The sequence below is a fragment of the Sus scrofa genome, chromosome 7, assembly GCF_054392235.1.
Source record: "Sus scrofa isolate SSC_HxYL_T2T_F1_AM1 chromosome 7, Sscrofa_HxYL_maternal_Yorkshire_Landrace_v2.0, whole genome shotgun sequence".
Classification (NCBI taxonomy): domain Eukaryota; kingdom Metazoa; phylum Chordata; class Mammalia; order Artiodactyla; family Suidae; genus Sus; species Sus scrofa.
In genome coordinates this window covers 12,226,488-12,251,628 of record NC_139389.1, presented here as the reverse complement: position 1 = coordinate 12,251,628, position 25,141 = coordinate 12,226,488, and the positions used below count along the sequence as shown (strand labels likewise).

At 40.6% G+C, this 25,141-nt stretch overlaps 1 protein-coding gene across 1 annotated transcript in view; it reads right to left on the bottom strand.

Annotated features, from left to right (window-relative positions):
* Positions 1–5,485: 5,485 nt before the first annotated feature.
* Positions 5,486–25,141, bottom strand: part of MYLIP (myosin regulatory light chain interacting protein) — a 94,196-nt gene continuing 74,540 nt past the window's right edge. Inside the window, exon 9 of the transcript XR_014809637.1 lies at positions 5,486–7,840. The gene's annotated coding sequence lies outside the window, so the exon portion shown is untranslated. The remainder of the gene's footprint in view (positions 7,841–25,141) is intronic.

Sequence of the window (25,141 nt, the reverse complement as noted above, 5' to 3'; positions counted from 1 at the left end):
TCCTAGTCGGTTTCGGTAACCACTCTGCCACAACGGGAACTCCTCATTTTTAAAAGGAAATAGATCCCTTATGGTTTATTGGGTTAGGGATCCAGTATTGTCACTGCAGTGGCTTGGGTTGCTGCTGTGGTGCAGATTCAGTCCCTGGCGCTGGAACTTCCATATGCTGCAGGTGCCCCCAAAATAAATAAATACGTTTATAAGAAATAGAAAATTCCTCTCAAATATGACAGGTTGATAAAAATTGATGTGCACACGTCTCCATTTCCATTATTAGTGTTGCTGAGTACACCTGCACAAAAAACCACAGGGCTCTGTTGTAGATCAAAGGTGTGGACTGAGGTCCCTCTCATGGAGACGTGGTCAACTTGTTCTCCTCAGCGCTTCCGTAGCTGGTCGAGGGGTGAAGGAAGTGCTCCCTTCATGTTCTGACCCCTCATGGGCATCCGTGCCCCACCTCTGTTCTGGAGATTCAGCCATGCCCAGGGTGGGGCTCCCTGTGGGCGGCGAGTCAGTGTGGGTCCACACACAAGGAGGCTGGTCCTTCTGAGTCCCTTCCTTGCTGGGTCCTGACCCACAAGCTGGGAAGTTCCAGCTCCTCTTTGCTGCCTCCTAGCTCCACCCATCCTGCTCCTTTGTTCTCATTTGAGTGACTCACCACTTCAGCTCTTCCTTCCCCTTCCAGGGGGCTTATGTTTCCTGGGTTCAGGAAGAGGAAAGCTGGCTTCCTAGCTAGCATCCTAGTCTGTGTCTCCTCCTTAGCTCAGCTGGTTCCTTGAATCTTGGTTTCTGCTGAGGAACGGGCAAGGAGCTGGTACCCTGGGGCTGATGAAGGAAATACACACTAAGACAAGCATGGTACTTATAATCTGCCAGATGATTTTTTTTAAAATCTTTTTAGGGCTGCACCCCTGGCATATGGAGGTTCCCAGACTAGGGGATGAATCGGAGCTGTAGCCGCCAGTCTACACCACAGCTCATGGCAACACCAGATCCTTAACCCTTGAGGCCAGGGATCAAACCTGCGTCCTCATGGACGCTAGTCAGATTTGTTTCCCCTGCACCACCATGGGAACTCCTGCCAAATGATATTTTGAAATTAGATTATTGTAGAGCTGAAAAAGGTAACCAATTATTAGTCCAGTTCTTTCATTTATTAATGAAGAAACTGAGGCCCAGAGATGCTAAAGGGTTTGCTTAAAGTCACCTAGCTGGTGGCAGAGGCAATGCCATGGTCCATATCTCCATGCCTTCAGGCCAGCATTATTTCCAGAGGAGTCTGTGCCCCTTATGTAAAAAGTCAATAACTGTATTAGAAGTTTCTAATCAACCATAGATCATTTATACTGGTTTTAAGGATATTAGTGAAAATGGTACCATCTTGTTACCTGTACCGGAAGTACTTGAATGCTGCAGATTAAACTCCACGTTCCTGAAAGAATTCAGAAAGGAATATTTCTTGGTCATTCCACATGGTTATTTGTCATCAATAACAAATAAGTAGCCAAGTGGAGACTCTCCCTCTAGGTGGACATGTAACAAGGCAATAAATCATTAACCAACCAAATTATGTCCCTCCTGGCTGAAAAAAAAAACCTGCTAACCAGAACTCAGTTTTTCTGAGCAGACTGGCAAAGAAATGGTGAGGATACTTGGTGTACAGTGAAAGTGTCTTATTTTCTAGCCTCTCAGTATTTATTTATTTCTTCCTGGTCTTGGATGCTGGAGGCTCTTTTAATTAACTTAAATCTTCATGTGTCACATCCTGTCTGAACCTCAGGGTGTCTGGAAGAAACTGAAAATAGGATTCAAAAAGTCAGGCTTCCAGTAGTCTTGTATCTTTGCAACTTGGGCTCCCTTTGCCCTGGAAGGACATTGACGGTCAGTGTACCGCATGAACCACTAGAGGGCACTTTGACACTTGCTTTCGAGTCTACAGTATTCAGCCTCCCGAACGGCAAGCATCTGCATCTGTTGTGTTTACACATTAGTTCCATTTCGCAGTAGCGCTAAAGAAAGGCTCTTCTTGCACAACAATCACAGTCTACGATTCTTAACAAATACTGGTTGATTACGGGAATAGTGGCAAGGGATTCTAGTTAATCAAGAGGAAATTGATAAAGGTGTTTCACTCCAGAGGTGGGCAGAAGTCTAAAGGCATGGATTAGAAGAAAATAACTCTATGCTTTGGTTGTCTGCCTTAGTAGGGAAGCACGTGGAATAATAGCGTGATTCATCAGACAAATAGGGCAGACATAAAGTGTAAGCCCCATCTCACACGGGTGTGTGACTGGCAGTCATCAGGTAAATTCAGATCCTGCGAAAGAGGAAGGGCAGACAAACATTGGGATGACCCATATACATACAAATACATATGCATACACATATATGTGTTTATTATGTATCTGTATGTATGTTTTGAACATATATATTCAAAAAACTTGGGTTAACTAGGTCTATTGATTACTATAGAGGGGAAAAGAAGGGCAGCTATGTTCCCCTCCGCATCATATTCTCGAGATCCTTGCATTGAAAACATCTGAGGCTGGGACTAAGCAACCATCAGAAGTAGAGGTGATTCCTTCCTTTAGACAGAAATGACTAATATTTGAAAGGACAGCGAGTGGGGAGCTGTCACCATACACACACTTACTGAGAAACTCGAATAAACTCTCAACACAACCAAAGCAAAGAACTAGAAGGTAGAAATTTGAAGAATGACCACAGAGTACCTGCAAAAAAGAGATATACCTCCTCCTGGTGGCCTGTGACCTTGAACAAGACAGTTTCACCACTCTGACTGTATGTCTCAATGCATTCTCTCCAGACCTTCCCATTTCCAGAACACAGACCTCATCCTTGACCTCTTTGGCTCCAGGAACAATCTGTTCACTGAGAGTTTCAACTTGCATTCTCCACAACAAAAAATCTCATGTGTCATCTGTGACCCGGGGCATCATGGCTAATTTTCAAGTTATCTCCTCTCAATTCAACTGATCTCTAGCCTCATTCCCATAGACTGCTTCAGTTGCAGTGGTCTCCCCATCTCCAACCTTGTCCATACTGGGTTATAGGCGAGAATTTTGAATGTCAGGAACATGCGCTTTTTATATATTCTCTTGTAAACCTAGAAGAAGGTTTTGCATAAAATTGGTATTTTATATGGCACAGATGAACCTATCTCCTAGGCAGAAACAGACTCAGAGACATGGAAAACAGGCTTGTTGTTGCCACGGGGGAGGGAGTGGGAAAGCCTGAGAGTTTAGGATTAGTAGATGCAAGCTATTACATTTAGAATGGACAAGCAATGAGGTCCTCCTGTGTAGCACAGGGAACTATATCCAATCACTTGTACTTGAACATGATAATAAGAGAAAAAGATAATATGAGAAAAAGAATGTATATGTGAATGTATATATGAAACAGGGTCATTTTGCTGTATAGCAGAAATTGATAGAACATTGTAAATCAACCACGATAAAAATTTTTAAAAATCATAGTTTAGATATGAAGTAGAACTTAATGGACATCTGGTCTACCCTTCTATTCAACAGTTAATGTTGAATGCTCAATGACTATCAGGATCCTATCAACCTTTCAAATCCCTTTTGAGATGTTTAAAATAAAACCTAGTAATTTTTAGTACAACATTTGTGTATAGGTTTTTGCATGAATATACATTTTCATGTCTCTAGGGTAAATATCCAGGAGGCAACTGCTGAGTCATGTGATATACTTGTGTTTAGCTTTTTAAAGACGCTGCCAAACTGTTTTCCACAGTACTGATTTACATTCCCACCAGCAATGTAGGAGTGATCTAGTTTCTCTGCATCCTTGGCAGCATTTCCTCCAGTCACTATCTTTTATTTTAGTTATTCTGATGGATGTGTAGTGATCTCACTGTGGTTTTAGTTTGCATTTCCCTAATGGTTAATGATGTTGAACATATATTCATGTGCTTGTTTGCCTTTTTGGTGAAATGTCTGTCCATGTATTTTCAGTTATTCTTCTAATCGGGTTGATTATTTCTTTAACCACTGAAGTTGTTGTTGTGTTCTTTATATATTTTCAGGATAAGTTCTTGGTGCAATATGTGGTTTGCAAATATTTTCTCCCAGTCCCTAGCTTGTCTTCTCAGCCTCTTAACAAGGTCTTTCACTGACAAAAGTTTTTAATTTTGATGAGGTCCAACTTATCCATTTTTTCTTTTTTATGAATCACAATTTTGGTGTCAGGTCTAAGAACACACTGCCTCGCCTTAGATCCTGAAGATTTTCTTTAATGTTATTTATCTAAAAGTTCTGTAGTTTGACGTTCTTCCATTTAAATCCATGATCCATTTTGAGTTAATTTCTGTATAAGATGTGAGACTTGGGTCACGGTTCAATTTGTCTGTCTATGAATGTCCAATTGCTCCCAACACCATTTGTTGAAAAGGTTATATTTCTTCCATTGAATTGCTATTGCAACCTTTGTCAAAATCTCTTGGACATATTTGTGTGGGTCTATTTCTGGGTTCTATCTTCTATATCAGTGAGCTATATGTCTATCTTTCACCAATACCATTCTTTTCTTTTTAGATAGACCATATTTATTATAAATTTCTATCCTGCACTATTTGTATTCTTGTCTCTTTTCTTCCTCCAGCTTTATAGAGTTATACTTGACATATAACACTGTGTAAATTTAAGGTGACCCACAGAGAGATTTCATGTATTTATATATTGTGAAAAGATTGTCACAATAAGGTTAACTAAACATCCACCACCTCACATAGTTATCTTTTCTTGTGTGTGTGATGAGAACTTCTAAGATTTACTCTTAGCAACTTTGAAGTAACAATACTGTATCATTAACTATTGTCACCCCAGTACCAAATAGTCTTGATTATTGTAGCTATATAATGGCTTGAAATCAGTTATTGGTTTTTCCTACTTTATTCTTCTTCTTCAGAATAGTTTTTAGGAACTCCCATCATGGCTCAGTGGGTTAAGAACCCAACTACTATCCACGAAGATGAGGGTTCAATCCCTGGTTAAGGATCCAGTGTTGCTGTGAGCTGTGGCATAGGTGCAGATGTGGCTCGGATCCCAAGCTGCTGTGGCTGTGGCATAGGCTGTTAGCTATAGCTCCAAGGCTCCGATTTGACCCCTAGCCTAGGAACTGCTCAGGTGCAGCCCTAAAAAGACCAAAAAAAATTTTTTTAGTTATTCATATAAATTTTAGAATAGTCTTACCTATATAAAGATTCTTGCTTGTATTTTAACAGGAATTGTGTTAACTCTGTATATAAATTTGGGAGAACTAACATTGCTACTATATTGACTCTTCCAATCCATGAAGATGGTATGCCTCTCCAATATTTAGATATTTATTTATTTGTTTAACAGCATCTTGTCATTTTCAGCATGCAAATCCTATACTTGCTTTGTTAGATTTACTTCTAAGAATTTCATGTTTTTGAGTGATTATAAACTATATTGTATTTTTAATTTTGTATTATTAATTCAGCACTATGTTGAATACAAGTAATAAGAGAAGAGGTTTGTCCCTTGGTCTCTATCTTAGGGACAAATCCATGTTTCAACATTAGGTATGGTGTTAGCTTTTTATTGCTTTTTGTACTTTTTGTCTTTACGTTTATTATCAGGGTTATACTTTATTCATAGAATGAATTCAGAAGTGATTTTTCCTCTTCTATTTCCTGAAAGAGATTGTATAGAATTAGTCCTTTGGTCCTGAGGTCCCTTGCCAGTCTCCCTTCTTTTCTTTCAGAGTTTTCTTATGTGTGTCTTAAATATAATGTCCGGGGTTTCATTATATTCAGCAGAGCAGATAGTGAAAAATACTCCATCTTCCCAGAAGAGGAATTCAATTTTCCCAAACTTTACATGAGGAAGTTGGCTTATAATGTTCTCCCAAGATCTTTTAAGCTCAAAAAATGTTATTCCATGATCTATTAAATCCTCATTTCCCTTTTTGGTGTTTGCTGGGGGATTGTAATCACTACGCCAGACACACGATTTTTATTTCCAACTTTACAATGTATCTACTTGCCCTGCATGTTTGGCTGGGGAAAAACAAAGAAAGTTCCCCAGATGGTATTGCTATTCCCTTCAATAAAAAGGCCAACCTGTTGTACCATTTAAGAGGAGGTGATTGCTCTAGGGGGCACCCATTTTAGAATGTGGAAGGTCCAGGATTCCCTAAATGAGGTGGAGAGTCAAAGTGTTGAGAATCTCTAATGCAGCATTAAATGTCCTTTACCCAGAAGCATGGGGTTTATCCACTAAGGACACTTCTCATGACATGAAAATGCAAATTCAAACACTGCCGGTAAAGACTGACATCAGCGTATGTTTTCAGAATTCTTCATCATTCCATTTCTAAGATGGCTCAGTCTTTAAAACTGGCTCCATTGACATGCACAGCCGTGTTGAAACTTGTTCAAATGTTAATGCAAGCAATTGCTGCTGATTTCCTGTTTACCCTAATACAAAAATGTGAAACTTTATTCATTCAGCCAGCATTTGTTCTCCTCCCAGACAGATCTCCCTCCTGGCTCACTCATCCCCTCCCTTCTTCTTTCTTTGCCCAGACTCACTCCCACAGAAAGGCCCTGCAGTCAGTTCCTGTCTCCCATGCATCCACCATCTTCATTCGATCACTGACCAGTGTGGGCTTAAAAAAATATTAAAACAGATGTCATAAAACTTTACATTGATTATCTAACATTAACATTTAATCTACACAGAATAATTATTTTGTACTTCAATCTGTTTCCTCATTGTATTTTTTATAGGGATGATTTCTTTTCAAGAGAGTAATCTAATTTAAAAAATTGATATATAATTCATATACTATAAAAGTCACCATTTTAAAACATACAATTTGATGGTTTTTAGGATATTCACAGGTTGTGTGAGGTCCATGAAGATACTGAGGGAGTTGATGAATGAAGGATGTGCAGAGTGGAGTTTGAGGTGGTGGGCAGCCATAAGATGTCCTAAAGAATACAGAAATGAAGGAGCGTGTGTAGAGGTGGTAAGTCATGGGAGGGTGTGATCAGCTCCATGCCAAGATGGAAATGCAAAAGAGCAGAAGAGCCCAGCAGGTGGAAGAAGAGAGAATCAATCAAGGAGTCCTTAGGCTGACAGAGTTAAAATTCAATGGGGGAGCAAAGTGTGTTCATGCACAAAGCAACAGGGGACCCCGTGCTAGTGAATCTCAGGGTCAAGGTAGAGCCTAGCAGTCCTCAGCTGGTGAAGTTTGCTCCAGGCCTACTCACTGCTGTCGCGGTCATGGCCTCTTCTCCTCAGAGCCACTGGTCTTACTGTCCTTCTATCCTAAATACCATCCCGGGAATGCTACCATCTTTCACTACCCCCCACACGTCTTCTATGAAACAGTTCCTGTAGTGAGTCCTCTCTTCTCATTGCATTTCTAAGGAAATCTCACCATACAGGAGTCATCGTATATTTGTGAGACTTATCACCAGCTGCCAGATAATCTTGATCTTGCAGTCTAATTAATAACCCCGCTTCCCCTGTAACTGTCAGCAGCCTGCATTATCAATATTTCTTTCCAAGTGATCATTTAAAGGCTCTTCGCCAGGTATTCTCATCTGGTAGGGCTGCTAAGACCAAACACCACAGACTGAGTGGCTTAAACAACAGATACCTATTTTCTCACAATTCTGGAGGCTGAATGTCCCAGATCAAGGTGCCGACAGGGTTGATTTTTGCTGAGGTCTCTCCTCCAGTCTTGCAGATGGCCACCTTCTTGCTGTGTTCTCACATGGCCGTTAAATCCATAACAGCAAGGGAAGGACTAGGGATTCCTGCCACAGAAAAAAAAAAAAGACCTAGAAAATAATACCTGAATTCCTCTATATTTCCATGAACTTACTGAAGGTAAAAAATTCTCAGTGGGCTAATAATTATAATAATAATAACAATAATTACATGTGTGCACAAGCATACACAGAGAATACAGAATAGGACCGTCTTCAAACATTTTTACTCATGCACCATAATAATAACATTGACATACTACTCAATTCCTTGCATTTTTTTTAGACTGTCATCTAAAAGGTTTTATCATAAGTTTAAGTTGTTGCAAAAGATTAAATGTCTGGTCTGATATATTGCGAATATTGAAATTTTGAAGTAAAACTGCAAACATTACTTATTTCATCACCATTTAATATATACAAATTCTTTTTGTAATGAACATAAATTATAAATTACTCCTTTTTTCTCTTTGAAATTATCATCTCGATTTCACTTCCCCATAGAACTATATCCTATTGTAATAACACATTTTATACTTTAGAGTCATTTACTGATCACTCTATTATATTTTTCTTCAATAAAAAATGAAATTCATTTTTAAAAGAATTCCTGTGACTAAAGGTTAAAGTGTTAAACATTAATATGGATTGAGTTATTATTATTATTATTATTATTGTCTTTTTGTCTTTTCTACAGCCGCACCTGCAGCATATGGAGGTTCTCAGGCTAGGGGTCTAATCGGAACTATAGCCACCGGCCTATGCCAGAGCCACAGCAACATGGGATCTGAGCTGCATCTGTGACCTACACCACAGTTCATGGCAATGCTGGATCCTTAACCCACTGAGCAAGGCCAGGGATTGAACCTGCAACCTCATGGTTCCTAGTTGGATTCATTAACCACTGAGCCACAAGGGGAACTCCTGGATTGAGTTATTATTAATTTATAGTCCTTAGACAATTGATCAAAACAACCTAAATATCTTATATACTTTGAAAAGGATAATTAGGAGTTCCCGTCGTGGTGCAGTGGTTAACGAATCCGACAAGGAACCATGAGGTTGCGGGTTCGATCCCTGCCCTTGCTCAGTGGGTTAACGATCCGGCGTTGCCGTGAGCTGTGGTGTAGGTTGCAGACATGGCTCAGATCCTGCGTTGCTGTGGCTCTGGCGTAGGCCGGTGGCTACAGCTCCGATTTAACCCCTAGCCTGGGAACCTCCATATGCCGTGGGAGCGGCCCAAGAAATAGCAACAACAAAAGACAAAAAGACAAAAAAAAAAAAAAAAAAAAAAAAAAGAAGAAAAGAAAAGGATAATTACATGTAATGAGTACAATTTTATGGGGAATTCATCTATTAATGAGATGTGTATTTCTTCCATTTAGTTCACATATCTTTTTCTTTCCCTTCTTTGGCTGCATTTGCGGCATATAGAAGCCCTCAGGCCAGGGATCGAATCCAAGTCACATCTGTGACCTATGTCACAGATGGAACAGCTGCAGTAACATGGGATCCTTAACCCGATGCACGGGGCCAGGGATTGAACCGGTAACACCCCGGAGACAAGCTGGGTTATTAACCCACAGTAGTATAGCAGGAAATCCTAGCTCATATACCTATGAATGAACATTTCTTTTGGAGCTCTCAGACACAGTTAAACATTAATTTATTTCTATTCTTTTATAATTAAGTGTAAACACTGAAAAACTAGCTCATATTAAATAGTGGGATTAGAACTGATATACTTATGTTAAAGCAAATTACTCATTTCCTTGATCCCAGAATTATATAAGAATCACAAGGGATTCCTCCTCCTCTTCCTCCTTCTCTCTCTCTCTGTTGCCCCTCCGCCCCATATGCCAGGTTCTCTCCAAAGCATATTACATGAATTATTTAACATGGTCCCTTAGCAACCCTATGAAGTATGGCCTTTTATTATTCCCATTTTACAAGTGAAGAAATTGAGAAGGAGAGTGAATCTCAAAGTCACAGGTTTAATAGGTGGTAGATGGTGAATTCAAAGCCAGGCATTCTGACCCCAGAGCCTACACTCCTAGCCAAGACCTATCACAGAAGACGGCATGAGAAAGTCCAATTGTTTCCCAGTGCTTGGAGCACATATTTGTTGGCCATTTCTCTAATGAGAGCGAAGACCCCAGAAATAGAAAAGCTTCATAAACATTCAAAATTTCATTCCACTTATCTTCAGTCTCCTGGAGATTTGCTACCCAGCAGCTCCTGAACAAAAGACCCCAGTTGCAAGGCCCGTGATTTTTAGAAAGCTGGTTGGAGAAATTGCCATGATGTGAGATCCTTTTGCAGTATTTTCAAGGATTGTCAGGCAATGGTTCTCACCCTTTCAGTCCCAGAAAAGTACAGACTGTCTCTGACTCTCCATCCTGGACCAGCCTCCCTTGCCCTATATCCAGAGCTTCAAATGCCCGAAGAGTTGGCCCGGCTCAGCCTCATCACCTTCTGCAGGGGTCTCCAGTCTTTGATTTCTGTGCCAGGGCACCGCTGAATGGTTGTTTGGTTAAGTCAACCTTGTGCTAGGACCTTGAGATGCTGGGTGGGTGTCGGCAGCATGTGTCTGTTTATTTTCATTAGACTCTGGTAGTTACATGACAGACACTGTTGATGTACTGGGGCCGCCCTTGCCTGCTGTTCAAGAAAATGGGGATTGGAGCTGTTGGCAGAGGTCCTGCGGGCATTAGAGAGGGAGGGGGTGAAGGGTGGTGGAGTCATGTTTGGAAGTGAGGGGAGCCAGTGGGAAAGCTTGCTTCTTGACTGTGCCCAAGTGGCCAATGAAATGATCCCAATTGTGTAACTGGCCGTCCAGGCCTGGCGTCTGGCTAGCAACAGCCCTGTACATCTGGCTACACTGCGCCCTGTCTCTGTGGCAGCTGATTTCAGGCTTCACGGCTATTACCCAGAGTCAGGAGTAATGTCTTTCATTCTGAGACGTCTAAACCCCCAACCACAGGCATGTTTTCCTCCAGGGCAGAGGGCAAATGCAATTACATCTGTGACCAATTTACACAGCTGGGAGCTCAGCCTCCTGACAGAAACATTTATTTGAGCTTCAAGTCTCCAGGGAGCTGGGGGACCAGACAGGAAGTGAGGTCCAGCAAGCCTTTGTTGCCCATGCTTGCTAGGCTGAGCCTTGAAAACAAAACACAACAGAGGATGTCAACAGTGGCTTTTATAAGCTAAAAATGAAACTGCTCTCTAGACCAACCAGGAGGGCTTTCAAGGCATAAAGAGGAATAAGAAGATTCAGATAAGACATGGCTGCCATGGACCCTGTACCCACATAGCATGTACAAGGCACGCAGGAGAGGTGGAAGGAGGTCCCTCCTGACTGTGGCGTCCCCAGCAAGTCACCTCCCTCAGGAATGCTAGGATATGAGAGAAGTGCCCATGGGCTTTTGAAGGATCTGAGACATTGTTTGGGACTGGGAAAAATAAAATATATATATATATATAAAATATATATTTTCCCAAAAATTAAAAAAAAGAAATTGCCAAAGTGAAAAACACTTGTCTGTAAAGATTGGTATTATTATATTCAGGTCATTTATTTTTAAATATATCTTTCAAATCTATAAATTAATAAGAGGTTGTTGGGTTAGATTTTTCTCACTTTACAATAATTCCTAAGCTCAATAATCACTGAGACATTATTGCTAATTAGAAGTGAGGTGTTATCCACAGATGATGTTTACAGCAAAATGATGAACATCTTGTTCATTTCTTGAATAAAAATCAAATATTTTGAGTTAGTGCATTTTACCATGTTTGATACACAATGTGGGATGGGGCCTACAAAGCTCTTACAATATCCTTGAACTTGCCCCTGTCTAGCCTTTAGTTATCCTCTCAGTAACACGAGGCTATAGAACGGATGATCAGTGAGGTCCTTTTCAGCTTTGAAAATTGCTAGGTTTGCCCAAGGAGGAACACGCAAGGCCTCGTTGGTAAAGCATAAGAGATTCATTAGGGCATCAGGGGGCACGGGCTGAGCTCAAGACGGCACCACCCCTGACTGTGAGGAGGCGCCAGGCTGAGAGAGGATCTGCGGCGGGCACCTGTGGCTGGAGTTCAGGGCGGGAACTTGTGGCAGGAACGATGAAGAAGGCAGGGAGGGTCAATGGTCGGTGGGGAGGGCTGGGGGTGGAGTCCACCCCCAGAGAGGGCAGCGAATCCTTGCAGGTGGTTAAGCGATGCTCCACACTGTGGGACAGGGTGCAGATCTTGTGCTGGGCTGTACCCATGTCCCAAGCAGGTCTCCAAGATGAACAGTCACATTCGGGGGGTGGGGGTCTGTCTCCATCCTCCCGGGAAGCTATCAAAAATCCCCGCACCTGTGTAGGATGTTGGCAGAGGAATCTTAGGTACATTCTCAACAAGGCTGAGCCACTCCTTCAGAGGCCAACCTATGCCAGAAAGGGTGGTTGGCGTAGTAATAGCTGCAGATACTCCTGCTGAGAACAGGAGTGAGCAGGAGGGTGTGCCATTTGTGGCCAGCTTTCTGCAGTGCCAAGGAGACACCAAAATCTTGCACAAGCCACAAAGAGAGAGCTAGAGGAGTTCCCGTTGAGGCTCAGTGGTTAACAAACCCAACTAGTATCCATGAGGATGCAGGTTCAATACCCGGCCTCGTTCAGTGGGTTAAGGATCCAGTATTGCCGTTGAGCCCTGGTATAGGTCACAGACGCGGCTCGGATCCTGCATTGCTGTGGCTGTGTCCAGCAGCTGTAGCTCAGATTAGGCCTTTAGCCTGGGAACCTCTATATGCTGCAAGTATGGTCCTAAAAAGACCAAAAAAAAAAGAGTAAGCTAGAAACATAACACGACAGGCCCCTATACAGGGGGCTCTGGTGCAGTGGCACAATCTCTGTCCTTTGAGCACAGCATGAGTTAGTGGAACTACATGAAATTGCTACTGTGCAACCATTTCTGACGTAGAAACGGCAGTCTCAGGTGGCCCAACCTACCACTTGCAGGTGGACGTGGCAGCCAGTGGCCCCATCCTCAGGCCTCTTGTGAGGACAGGCTGATTTTAGAGGATAATAAACATGTTGTAGGGTTTTTCTTCTGGAAACTTCAATTCCATTTTAAAACATGAGTTCATTCATTTTCCCAGTTACCCTGTGAAGAGTCTGGGTTTAAAAATGATTGCCTTCCACAGCAGTCCCTTGTGCCTTGCTTGTCCTTGAACTCCAAGGAATCCAATTCTTGGGATTCTGAGTTGATTATAGTTCCTTTGCCATCACCCTGCTCAATACCTTAGGTTTCCAGACCCTTTTTCTAGAACTTTCTAGAAGGCAAAGGAAAACCCTATAAAGGCACTGAATAGGCAAATCTATAAGGAACAGTCTAATGCTCTAAATCTATGTAGTATTTAGCCATGGGTCAGAGACAGGATTTTGTTCGTTTGCTGGTTGGTTTCTTTTTTAAAAATAGCTTTTTTTTTTTTTTTCTTTTTAGGGCTGCACTTGTGGCATATGGAAGTTCCTGGGCTGGAGTCAAATTAGAGCTGTAGGTGCCAGCCACAGCAACACAGGGTCCAAACCACATCTTCAGTCGATGCCACAGCTTGTGGCAACATGGATCCTTAACCCACCGAGCAAAACCGGGGATTGAACCCGCATCCTCATGGATACTAGCTGGGTTCTTGACCTGCTGAGCCACAATGGGAACTCCTAAAAACAGTTTTATTGAGATACAATTCACATACCATATAACTCAGCCATTTGAAGTGCACAGTTCAATGACTTTTAGTGAACTCACAGATATATATCCATCACCGCAATCAATTTAAAGATATTTTTATTAACCTAAAATGAAATCCCCACACTCCTTAGCCATCACTCTTCTCCACCCCCTCACCCCCCAACCCTGCCCTCCCACTCCTTCTAGTCCTAAGCAATCAATAAGCTACTTTCTGTCTCTAGAGTTCTCCCGATTTTGGACATTTCATATAAATGGAATCATATGTTAACTTCTTCCTCTCTAGTTTGGAATCCTTTATTTCATTCTTGCCTAATTGCCCTGGCCAAGGTCTTTTGTATTTTGCTGTCTAAGGAGCTAAATTTCTCTTATCAGCCACCACAGAAGGTTGAATTAAATGCTCCATCTCCTTCAGCCAGGGAGTTAGAGTTTACTATTCAGCCCACCACGCACGCTAAGAGACACACTCCCCAGGGTATAGGTCAATAGAACAAAGTCTCGCACTCATCAGCCATGTGCTTGGTCAGTTGCCTATGGTGTTGTCAGGTGGGTTGTTGGAACACCAAGAAAGGAAAAGAAGAGGAAGAGCTTTGGACACGGAGCGCTTTCTGTGAGGGCTAAGGCCCTTAGGATCTTGGCTAGAGAGAGAAATGGAGGCACTCACAGCGGAAGAGACTGGGACACAGACAGAACTGCAGCCATGGCCTGGACAGACTACCCAGCTCCTTCCCACCAAGCACACTGCCCACTGCAGGTTGAAACAGAACAGAAAAGTTATTGCTTTTCCAGCCTACCAACCAAGCAAGCCCTTTTCTTCTCAGACTTGGAATCAATACATTCTGTAAGCCATCCTAATTAATGAGGAAAACTCTAAGTCAGGCGTGTTTTTCTGATGTTTTCAAACATTCTACGCCTCTAGCACTTCTCTGATTGGCTGGGCTTGGGAAGGTATCCAAAGAGATCACTGAGACTGTACAGACTTGTGGTGGCTGTTTGTTGGGAGATGGAAACAGACCCTTCTTCCTCTTTGGAAGCAACATCAGAAAACAAGACGAAATAAACGTCTTGGTTCATGGACAAACTGTGCAGAGCAGGCTTTGTGGGGGAGCCTGCAAAGGTGGAAGAGCTATTCAAAGGTTGCCAGAGCCTGAGAATACACTGGCTTTGATGAGACTTATGGACACGATCCAGTTTTTAGGCAAAATCCATGCCCAACTTCCCTGAAGTGCCCCATTGAGAAAACGACTTGAAAATAGGTTGAATGACATGGGGAGCAACATCAGTAGAATAGCTTTAATGAGCCAAAAAATGTGGTTTCAAATGCCCCTCTGAGTGCCACTGCCTGGCTTTGCCAGCAGATGTAAAATCTGTGCACTGGGGCAAATGCAGAGAGACATGAAGTGGTGTTTATGCAAACTCTAAGCCAATGAGCTGCATTCAAGTTCAAGTCCAGAAACTTTACTCATGTGGGGAAAGAGACCACCGAGCTGAAGGGGAATTGTTTATGGTCCTGGATGCATGGCAGGGTTGGGGGAAGGGTGTGTGCAGAAGAAAATCTCTCAGATCTCCAGCAGAGAGAGTTTTTGGCTGTGCTTTGCCCTTGGCTCCCACAAGGTTGGGGGTGGGGGTGGGGTTGTTTTCTGTACAGTCAGATCCTGATTATTCAGGGGCTGATTATTCATTTTATGGATTGACTGGCCTTAGGCCTCTCCTTTTTTTTAAGGGTTTCCTGACTTTTGGTGATGTTGCTGCTCAGCCAATGCTGAAGAGTAGAAAGAATGAAAAGAGAACAAAAATATTTTTACCGAATGTGAGCAATTCTTATAAACGATGTGATTAGGAAAAGTGAGCAAACTGTAGGGTTAAAACAGAATCTAGGGCTTGTTGGGGGATTTCTTTTTCTGTTCTTTAGAAGGGATGTCTTGAGCCTCTATCACTGTTGGGACTTTGTAGCAGATTTGCTGGGAAAGCTCTGGAAGACAATGCTCATGAAATGAAGGTGGGGAGAGAGCACAGCCAGCTGGGCTCACAGTAAAGAATGTTGACTGCAGAGAGTCAAGCAAGGAAATAGACCCTGAAGAAACATCTGGGCTCTGACTAGGCTTGGCCTACAGCTGCTTATGTGTCACCAGTAGGATGCTGCTAGACACCAAATGATCAGACACTTGGTAATGGTGACTTGAGGGGCTTCAGTATCAAATGCCCAGAGAGCAGAAGCAAAAATACAAATCTGAGAGGACACATGGTGAGGCCCGACTCCAAGAAAGTCATGAAAGTGGAAAATGAATATGTGACTCCACAGAAGAAGTTTCATTAACCACTGGGGAGGAAAGTGGGGTGACCTTTCACAAAATTAGTGGCAGAAGAGTCTTACGACTTAAAACCTTCCTTTAATAAGGTTTCTTGGAAAGAGGTAACTCTTTTATGTCAATATACTGAGCACTTGGGACTGATTAATGTCATTACTTTGAATTGTAATCTCTTCATTAACCTCTCTCACTTTCCCTTATTAGTGACCATTCATATTTTTAATTTATATGATGCATTCAATAGAATGATTGCAATTATACTTTAAAATTGTAATTAGGATGTTTAAAAGAATTCAAACCAAGCTTTTCAGAGTTCTTCACTGCTTTGTCACTCTTGCCCTTTTCTCTAATCTCATCCCCTAATTCAAAATGAAAGCGTTTTTATCACAATTGAAACAGAAGAAGAATTATATTTCAGTCTTAAGACTTTAACCTTGCTCTTAATTTTTTTCCCCTTTGCTATCAAATTGAAGGAAGTTCAAGGCTTTTGGTTCAAATGTCTATTATTTTTACTGGTGAGGGTGACGGAAGCACCCACCAAAGACAAGGTTGGTTGTAAACTAGAATAACTGATCCTGAGAACTTTCTCCATCTCTCACTTCTAGGAGGTTGCAGGAAAAAACCAGTTTGACACTGGAAAGTGTCCTTAACCTTCTTCATCCCCCATTGACTTTGAGATTCTAATAAAATTTATGGACCGTCTTCCCAGAAAAGTCCACATGAACGTGGAAACATAGATTTCCCAACCCTGTGGTACACTGTTCAGAGTCTCCTGCAGCCAAACTGTGGTTCTGTAGCTGCATCCTTGAGAGGAGAGCTTTATGAGGGATTTGGAAATTTTTTTTTCTTTATAATAGACATGAAGAAACAAAGGATTGCCCAAAAATTGGGGAAGGAAGGAAGTGGAGGAATTCAGAAGAAATGGAAATTCACAAAATGAAAATAAGAAAACTCACAGAAACAAAAGGGCAAAGAGAAGATTATGGAGGCCCTCTTGCAGTACCATTATGTGGGAGCTTATTCTGTCTCAAACGCAGCATCACCCAGGGAAGGTGGACCTCAGAGTGGAACAGTCTGCAAAATCACTTTTTGGAATCAACACAATGATGCCAACACAATGGGAAGCAAACATGTGAGCGGATGGCTGAGAGGAGAGAGATTGCATTCAAAAGTCCCCAGCAGGAGATGCTCCATGACAGAATCAGACTTGACAGGTAGAAGCATTTACTTCTGCCGTTGTCTCTAAACAGAAATCTCAGATGACATATTTAATATGCTTCCCAGATACTGCCGTGTGTCAAAGGAAGAGTAGGCATATGTTCAAGCCACCAGGGAGAACCTACAGTGAGTGGCTGAGATGACTCAGACTCCCTTCCTATTCCTAATAAAACAGAGGTAGCTCTCTCCTGCTACAGAATGACTTGGTTAAATACATGTTGGTTTAAGATGTATTGTGAGTGCCTGCTGTATTTAGACACACTGTACCTTGGCATCTTGCCACAGAGCTAGTCGCAGGTCTAGCAATAACCTATATTAAAGGGGTTTGGCAAAAACATGTCTGGTCAAGCAGTCTGAAACTGATAGGTTTGTGTTGAAGAATCTGTTCCTGGATGCTTCCTAAAATAGCAGCAAATGAATTAAAAGCTTCTAACAGTTATGCCTTGGCTCCAAGTGCAGTGAGATAGATGCTGTAGCGGCAGAGGTAATATTTATGGAAATATTGTTATGAGTTTACAACACCATTTCATATTTCTATGCAGTCGATACTTGTCTTGGTCAGGAATAGAAAATATTATGTAGAGATTATTCAAAACATCTGATTAGAAATCTGGCCAACATGGCCTTATAGATTTTTTCCCTGAGATTCCTCTTTTTCTCCAAACACACAGCAATAATGTAGAAAATAGGAAAACAGAAAATTAAGAATATATAAATATAAAAACAAAATTAGACATCATGTGTCGCAAATGCTAGCTGCTGCAACAGACAATCTCTAAATTCTCAGTAGTATGATACAGTTAAGAGTTTATTTCTCACTCATGTAAATTTCCATCAGATGTCCAGGGGCTGCCTTCCATGCAGTGACTCTGGGACCCAGGCTCCTTCAATTCTGTAATTCTCATCTCTTAAGAGCCCTTCAGAGTTTCTGTGTGGCACTTGGCATTGCCACTGCGACAGGTCAGGTCATTGCTCTATGCACAGGTTTGATCCCTGGCCTGGGAATTCCTGCATGCCACTGTGTGGACCAAAAAAAAAAAAAAAAAAAGAGTTCTTCACTTCCAGCCAGTAACTAGGAGAAAAAGAAAGAAGCATGAAACATGACATGAAAGATTTTTTTGAGACAGGCCTAGAAATGTCATATATCACTTCTGCCCACATTCCTTAGCCATAACTTAGTCATATGGCCATATCTAATTGCAAAGGAGGTAACAAATGTATTCTACTTTGTGCCCTGGAAATAGATAAAACAGATTTTAGTAAATATCTAAAAATGTTTGCTCCCATAATCAGACATCCTTATGATCCAAATGTCTCCATGGGGATACATGTCTCTATAGACCAACAGCAGAACAAAAACACAAAACGATGAACAGGAAGTAAAGTCACTGGCCATGCCTTGCAGGAATGCAAGCATAAAGGTTGGCAAAATGATTCAGCTCCTGGAAAATGAATAGTATTAACAGGGCTTCACATAAATTGAGAGGCTGGGGATAGGCTCCCTGCTTGAGCCTCTGACTCAAGAAAATAATATATTGAAAAATGGAACCATGTAAAAATACTGTCTGATGGAACCATGTGAAAATATTGCATATCTTGGGAGGTAGATGGACAGACACAGCCTCTTAATCAGAAACTGAAGCAAGCATCCATTTATATCTCTGATTTCACTATATTATCAAAAGTTGGGAGAGGCCCATTCAGGCTTTGTAGTGAATGGAAGCAAGAGCAATAATAGAGGCAATTGCAAACTCTGTAGACAGGGAGTGAGTCAACAGGGAAAGAACGTTATGGGAGAAAAGTCAAAGACAAGATTATTCTACAAATCTCAATTCCAAAACACATCAAGGAATACAACACTGAGCAAACAAACAGTGCGACGATAACAAAAACAACTTCCAAAATTGACAATCAGAAAATAAACTGATCTGGATAAACTTGTAAAGAACATTCTGAAAAAGACCTAAACATAGTTATGCTTGAAATGCTCAAATAGATAAGGAAATCATATTCATGAAGTAGAACAAATTGATCTTTCTAAAAATCAGCCAAATAGAACAGGAAGGTAGGAAAATAATCAATTGAATTTTTTAGAAATAAGAAATATTAACAGAAATTGTCACTGAAGATTGGGAGTTCCCATTGTGGTGCAATAGAAAAGAATCTGACTAGCACCCATGAGGATGTGGGTTCGATCCCCGACTTCACTCAGTGTGTCGGGGATCCAGCATTGCTGTGGCTATGATGTAGGCAGGTAGCTGTAGCTCTGCTTCGATCCCTAGCCTGGGAACTTCCATATGCCATGGGTGTGGACCCCCCCCCCCAAAAGAAATCCCACCCAACAAAGAAAATTTTAGAAGATTGAGAGCTAAAAAAAGTTAAATTACTGCATATTAAGGGCTGAGGATGCAATTTAAGTCATACACACAGATCTACTTTTAAAAACCAAAACTGAAAATAAATAAGATTTAACTCTTGAGGCTAGGAAAAATAATAAACCTGAAGTTATTAGAAGAAAGGAAATAATGAAGGAGAGGGCATCAGGGCAAGTGATTTTTTTTTTTTTTACCACCATTATGACGCCCCTTTAAACAGAAGGTGTGTAATTCTTCTTCTTTCTGCTGCTTGGACCATGGCGATGAGACCTGGATAAACCACCTGACAGTGTGAGATGTAAGCCATGAATCAAGGATGGTAGGATGAGAAGGACTCTGGTTCCTGACACCATGAAGCCTCCAGATCTACCTAGAATGCTTAAGCTCTTAGCAGAGAGAAAATACATTTCTGACATGATTAAGCCACTGTTCTTTTGGCCATTGTACATTTCACATGTGTAAAGGTATATCCAAAGTAATAAAATTATGAAGGTTCAATTTAGCAATATATGAAACTGAGGGAAGATGAGTGCTCTGTTGTTTATTTTATTGTTATTCATTAAACTACAATTAATGTGAATTTTTAGTTTCCTCGGGATGGATTTTACATGCAGAAATAATTTTTTATGTTCATTTTTTCCCTTAAAGAATATTCAATTACTAACATTATAATTTAAAAACTATAGGAGTTCCCGTCGTGGCACAGTGGTTAACGAATCCAACTAGGAACCATGAGGTTGCGGGTTCGGTCCCTGCCCTTGCTCAGTGGGTTGACAATCCGGCATTGCGTGAGCTGTGGTGTAGGTTGCAGATGCGGCTAGGATCCTGCGTTGCTGTGGCTCTGGCGTAGGCTGGCAGCTACAGCTCCGATTCGACCCCTAGCCTGGGAACCTCTATATGCCGTGGGAGTGGCCCAAAGAAATAGCAAAAAGACAAAAAATAATAATAATAATAAAAATAAAAACTCTAGTGTAGGAGTTCCTGCTGTCACAGTGGCTTGTCTGTAATCTGACATCATGTTTTCAAGGTTCAACCATGTTAAGATATGTATCAATACTCCATTCCTTTTCACTGCTAAATAATATTCCACTGTATGGATATACCATATTTTCTTTATCTATTCATCCACTGGTGAACATTTGGACTGCTTCTACTTTTTTTTTTTGGCATTTTGAGAAATACTACTATGGACATTCTTGTACAAGGTCGTGTAGATTTGTGTTTTCACTTTTTCAAGGTATATATCTAGGAGTGAACTTACTGGGTCATATGGTAACTATGGTAACTATGTTTAATATTGAGGAACTGCCAGACTGTTTCCCAAAGCATCTACATTACTTTACATTCCCACCAGCAATGTTGGTAGGTACAACTTTTTTTTTTTTTTTTGCAAGAAAACTTGTGTATATATATCTGCAACTTTGTTTAGTATAAAATTAACATACAAACTGAATAATGTTACTATACTTCAGCAGCATCTAACTTTAAAATATGAAAGACTTCCTAGTTTCTATTATAATAGCAACAGAAACCAAGAAACAAACTCAATAAAAGATGATAAATGCTGTTTTGGTGGAAAATTAGAAAACATTACTAAAGGAACTATGGGGAAAAACATCCCATGACTTCAAAAATCTTAAATGTAGATTTGTCTTTTACCAAGGATATGCACCAAAGAAATGAGGTCAGAGACAGGGACTAACATACCTAAGGTCTTAGTGTTTTCTACATTTGAAAATAGGTTTTAAAAATACATTGTAAAAAAAGAGAACAAGAGTAATTGTTCAACATAAGGAAAGTTTGATATTCATGATCTCTTCAAGGGAGTAAAACATTGAGTGTTTTTTATTACTTGGGTTTTTTTTGGGGGGGCGGGGTTTTTTGTTTGTTTGTTTGTTTGTTTGTTTTTGCTTTTTAGGGCCACACCTGAGGCACATGGAAGTTCCTAGGCCAGGAGTCTAATCAGAGCTTCAGCTACTGGCCTATATTACAGCCACAGAAATGCCAGATCTGACCCACTTCTGTGACCTACACTGCAGCTCATGACAATGCCGGATCCTTAACCCAGTGGGTGGGGGCTGGGGATGGAACACGCATCCTTGAGGATACTGGTTGAGTTTGTTACTGCTGAGCCACAACAGGAATTCCCTGATTGTCTTATCTTTTAGAATAAATGATAAAATGCTGTAGATTATAGAAGGATTTTATTTTCTCATCCATGCATGTAAAACAAGACCTTAATAATGGAGAAATAATTATACCATGTCATGGATGGGAAGACTAAATATCTTAAAGGTATTCTCTTGAAATTAGTCTCTATATCAATCAAAATCCCAATAGGATGGTTTTGATAAACTGATACTGAAATGCATATAGAAAAGGAACTAAGATATAGATGTTTAGTATATGGCTATTTAATAATGACCATATAATACAGGTATAGGTATATACAAATAGTCTAATAAAACAGAACAGAGACCTAGATACAAAGGTGATCCTATGTAAAATGGTGTTTGTCAGAGTTAACATTACACATAAATGGGGAAAAGGATTGTCTATTCAATAAGTCATCCTAGAAAAATGCGCATATGGAAAAATACTTGAGGCCCCATCCAACATTGAATATAAAATAGATTCCTGGTACGAAAAATATTTCAAGGTGAAGAAGTAAAATTTCATTAAAAAATAAGAGAAGATCTTTATGTTCTGTAAGCACAAAATGATTTTCAAGCAATATATCAGAAAAGCACAAACAGTAGAGAAAAAGATGAGTTCAACTACATTACAATTAAAATTTCTATATAGAAAGACAAAAAAAGCAAAGATCAAAAGAAACTTAGAGTAGGAGAGGTATTTTCACTGAATACAGGTAAATAACAAGTAATTTATCAATGATATATTTCTAAATTTAAAAAAATCAATGTGAAAAAGATAAACTATCCAGTGGAAAAATAGGCAAAGTATATAATTAAGCAATTCACTGAAAGGGAAATCCAACTGGCTAATAAACATACAGAAAGAAATTTCAGCCTCCCTAATAATCAGGGAAACATGAATTAGAATAGATGGACAAAAATTAAAAATTGTTATAATTCTGTGATGGCAAGGATACGGTTCCTTTACCTATCAACAGTATTTCACAGCAAGAGTAATTTACCAAGTGAAGTTTGCAAACTCAACTCTAACCTTTGTTATCTTTTTCAGTGAGGATGCTTTTGGCTCCACCTGACAAAAACCACTGTTTCTGGTAATTTCAACAAGGAAATCTCTCACCTTACTTAACAGGAAGTTTAGAGGTGCTTGAGTAGGTATAGTATTGATGGTTTCAGCAGTTCAATAATGTAAACAAGGACTTTGCTATTCCACCCATCCTTGATGCTGTTCCAGTGTCAGCCTTGCCCCTGGCTGGACCCTTTTTGTAGGAGAAGGGTTGGCAGAAGTATTGGGGAGGGGCTGAAGCTTCATAATTCACATCCATTGGGGGAAAAAAGAGGCTCTTAGTTATCATGGAATAAAGGGCCTCCGTGCTTGGATATAACACTTGCCCATCTCTGGACCCCATACCCATCCCAGAATTGAATACAGGAAATGGGTTTGCAGGAATGAACTTAGATGTCTGAAGTTGGGTCAGTTCCTAAGCATGTTTCTGTGGCCAAGGAGTGGATGGGGTACTACGAAGTCCATTACCCCTTCAGTGGACACATAGCTTCCAAACACTCGAAATGTTGACCTACAAACCCCAAGAAATAGCAAGGAAAGGAAACATCAATTTTAAATACAATCAAGTGACACTTTATAGGCTTCATTAAACTGTGTTGGTCATTCCTGAAAGCATAACAGTAAGGAATCTCCAAGGAGAGTGAGGAATTGAGCTTTGCATGCATCTTGGCTAGAGATGCAAACTGTAGAGTGGTCAGTGCCCAGAGCCGCAGCTGTGATCTATGCCACAGCTGTAGCAACCCCAATCCTTTAACCCACTGTGCTAGGCTGGGAATAGAACTCACACCTCTGCAGTGACTTGGGCCACTGCAGTCAGACTCTTAACCACAGTGGGAACTCCACACCAGTGTTTACTAAAATATGTTCTATAGAATACTAGCCTCCCAAAGGACATATAAAAAAGAATTCAATTAACTAAATCAATTGGGAAACCTTGCATATTACATCCACTTGGAGAATTATATTAACATCGTTAAGATTCTGAATAGTGAAAAAACCTGTTTAATTTGGTGTTTTCCAATCTAATCACATAACCTGTTATATGAAGAACATCTAACATTCTCAGAACTAATGTTCCAAAAAATGTACTTTAAGAACCATTGTATTATATCATACAGCCAAATAAACAACAAACACACTTTCAATTTTGAGGTACGAGCCACCTTAAAAACATTTTTAACGTGGACTATTTCAACCATATGCAAAAGTAGAGAGGATAGTATAAAAAATTCCATGTGTATGTCACCTAACTCAACAATTGTTATTAGTTATACTTTTTCTTTGTATCACCATCCATTTCCCACAACTGCTCCTAATTATTTTGAAGCAAATCCTAGGCATGATTTCCTCTAAAAATTTTCGGTATGTATTTCTTAAAACAAAGACTTTTTTTTTTTGGCCTCGCCTGCAGCATACAGAAGTTCCTGGCCAGGGACCAAACCTGTGCCACAGTTGGAACCAGAGCTGCAGCACTGACAAACCTAAATCCTTAACCCATTAAGCCACAAGGAAACTCCAAGAACTCTCTTTTTTTGTTGTTGTTGTTGTTGTTGTTGTTGTTGCTATTTCTTGGGCCGCTCCCGCGGCATATGGAGGTTCCCAGGCTAGGGGCTGAATCCGAGCTGTAGCCACCGGCCTATGCTAGAGCCACAGCAACAAGGGATCCGAGCCGCGTCTGCAACCTACACCACAGCTCACGGCAACGCTGGATCGTTAACCCACTGAGCAAGGGCAGGGACCGAACCCGCAACCTCATGGTTCCTAGTCGGATTCGTTAACCACTGCGCCACGACGGGAACTCCAGAACTCTCTTTTTTAAACCTACAGTATCATCATGCTCTGAAAACTGAAACTATAATCCCTCAATATCACCAGTGCTCTTATTTTTCTGACTCTCTGTAAATGTTCTAATTTTAGTTTTGCTGTATTTTGTTTTACAGTTTGAAATTGGATCCAAAAAGTCTGTATCTTACCATTGGCTAATAAAAATTTAAGTCTATTTTAATGTAAATATTCTCCCTCTTTACATTTCTGCTCTTGTTATAATTTGAAAAAACAAAACCAAAACTGGACCCTCTGTCCTGAATTTCTCCTGGTCCAGATTACACCCACATGGTGTCTCTTAGCATGTTCCTCTGTCCTGTGTATTTGCTGTAAGATATAGCAGCTTTAAAGCAGATTCTGCTTTGGTTTCTTTGGCAAGACTATTGTATAGGTAGGGTAGATTATGGCCACTGAGAGGCATATAATGTCCCTTTTTATCATGGTTATCAGCCATGGTTAATCATTGCCTAGAAACACTAATTCCTTAGGAGCTCCAAACTGTGATATTTCTAGCATTCCTTTTTCATTTTTTAAGCTAGCTTGCTTCCATAAAAAGAAAATTCCTCTTGTTAAATACTTGGTTACACTGAAATACAGTTTCTATAGAAAAGACAAAACAGTTTGATTCTTTCTACTGAGAAGTTTTCAAAATAGTACATTGGTTCCCTGAG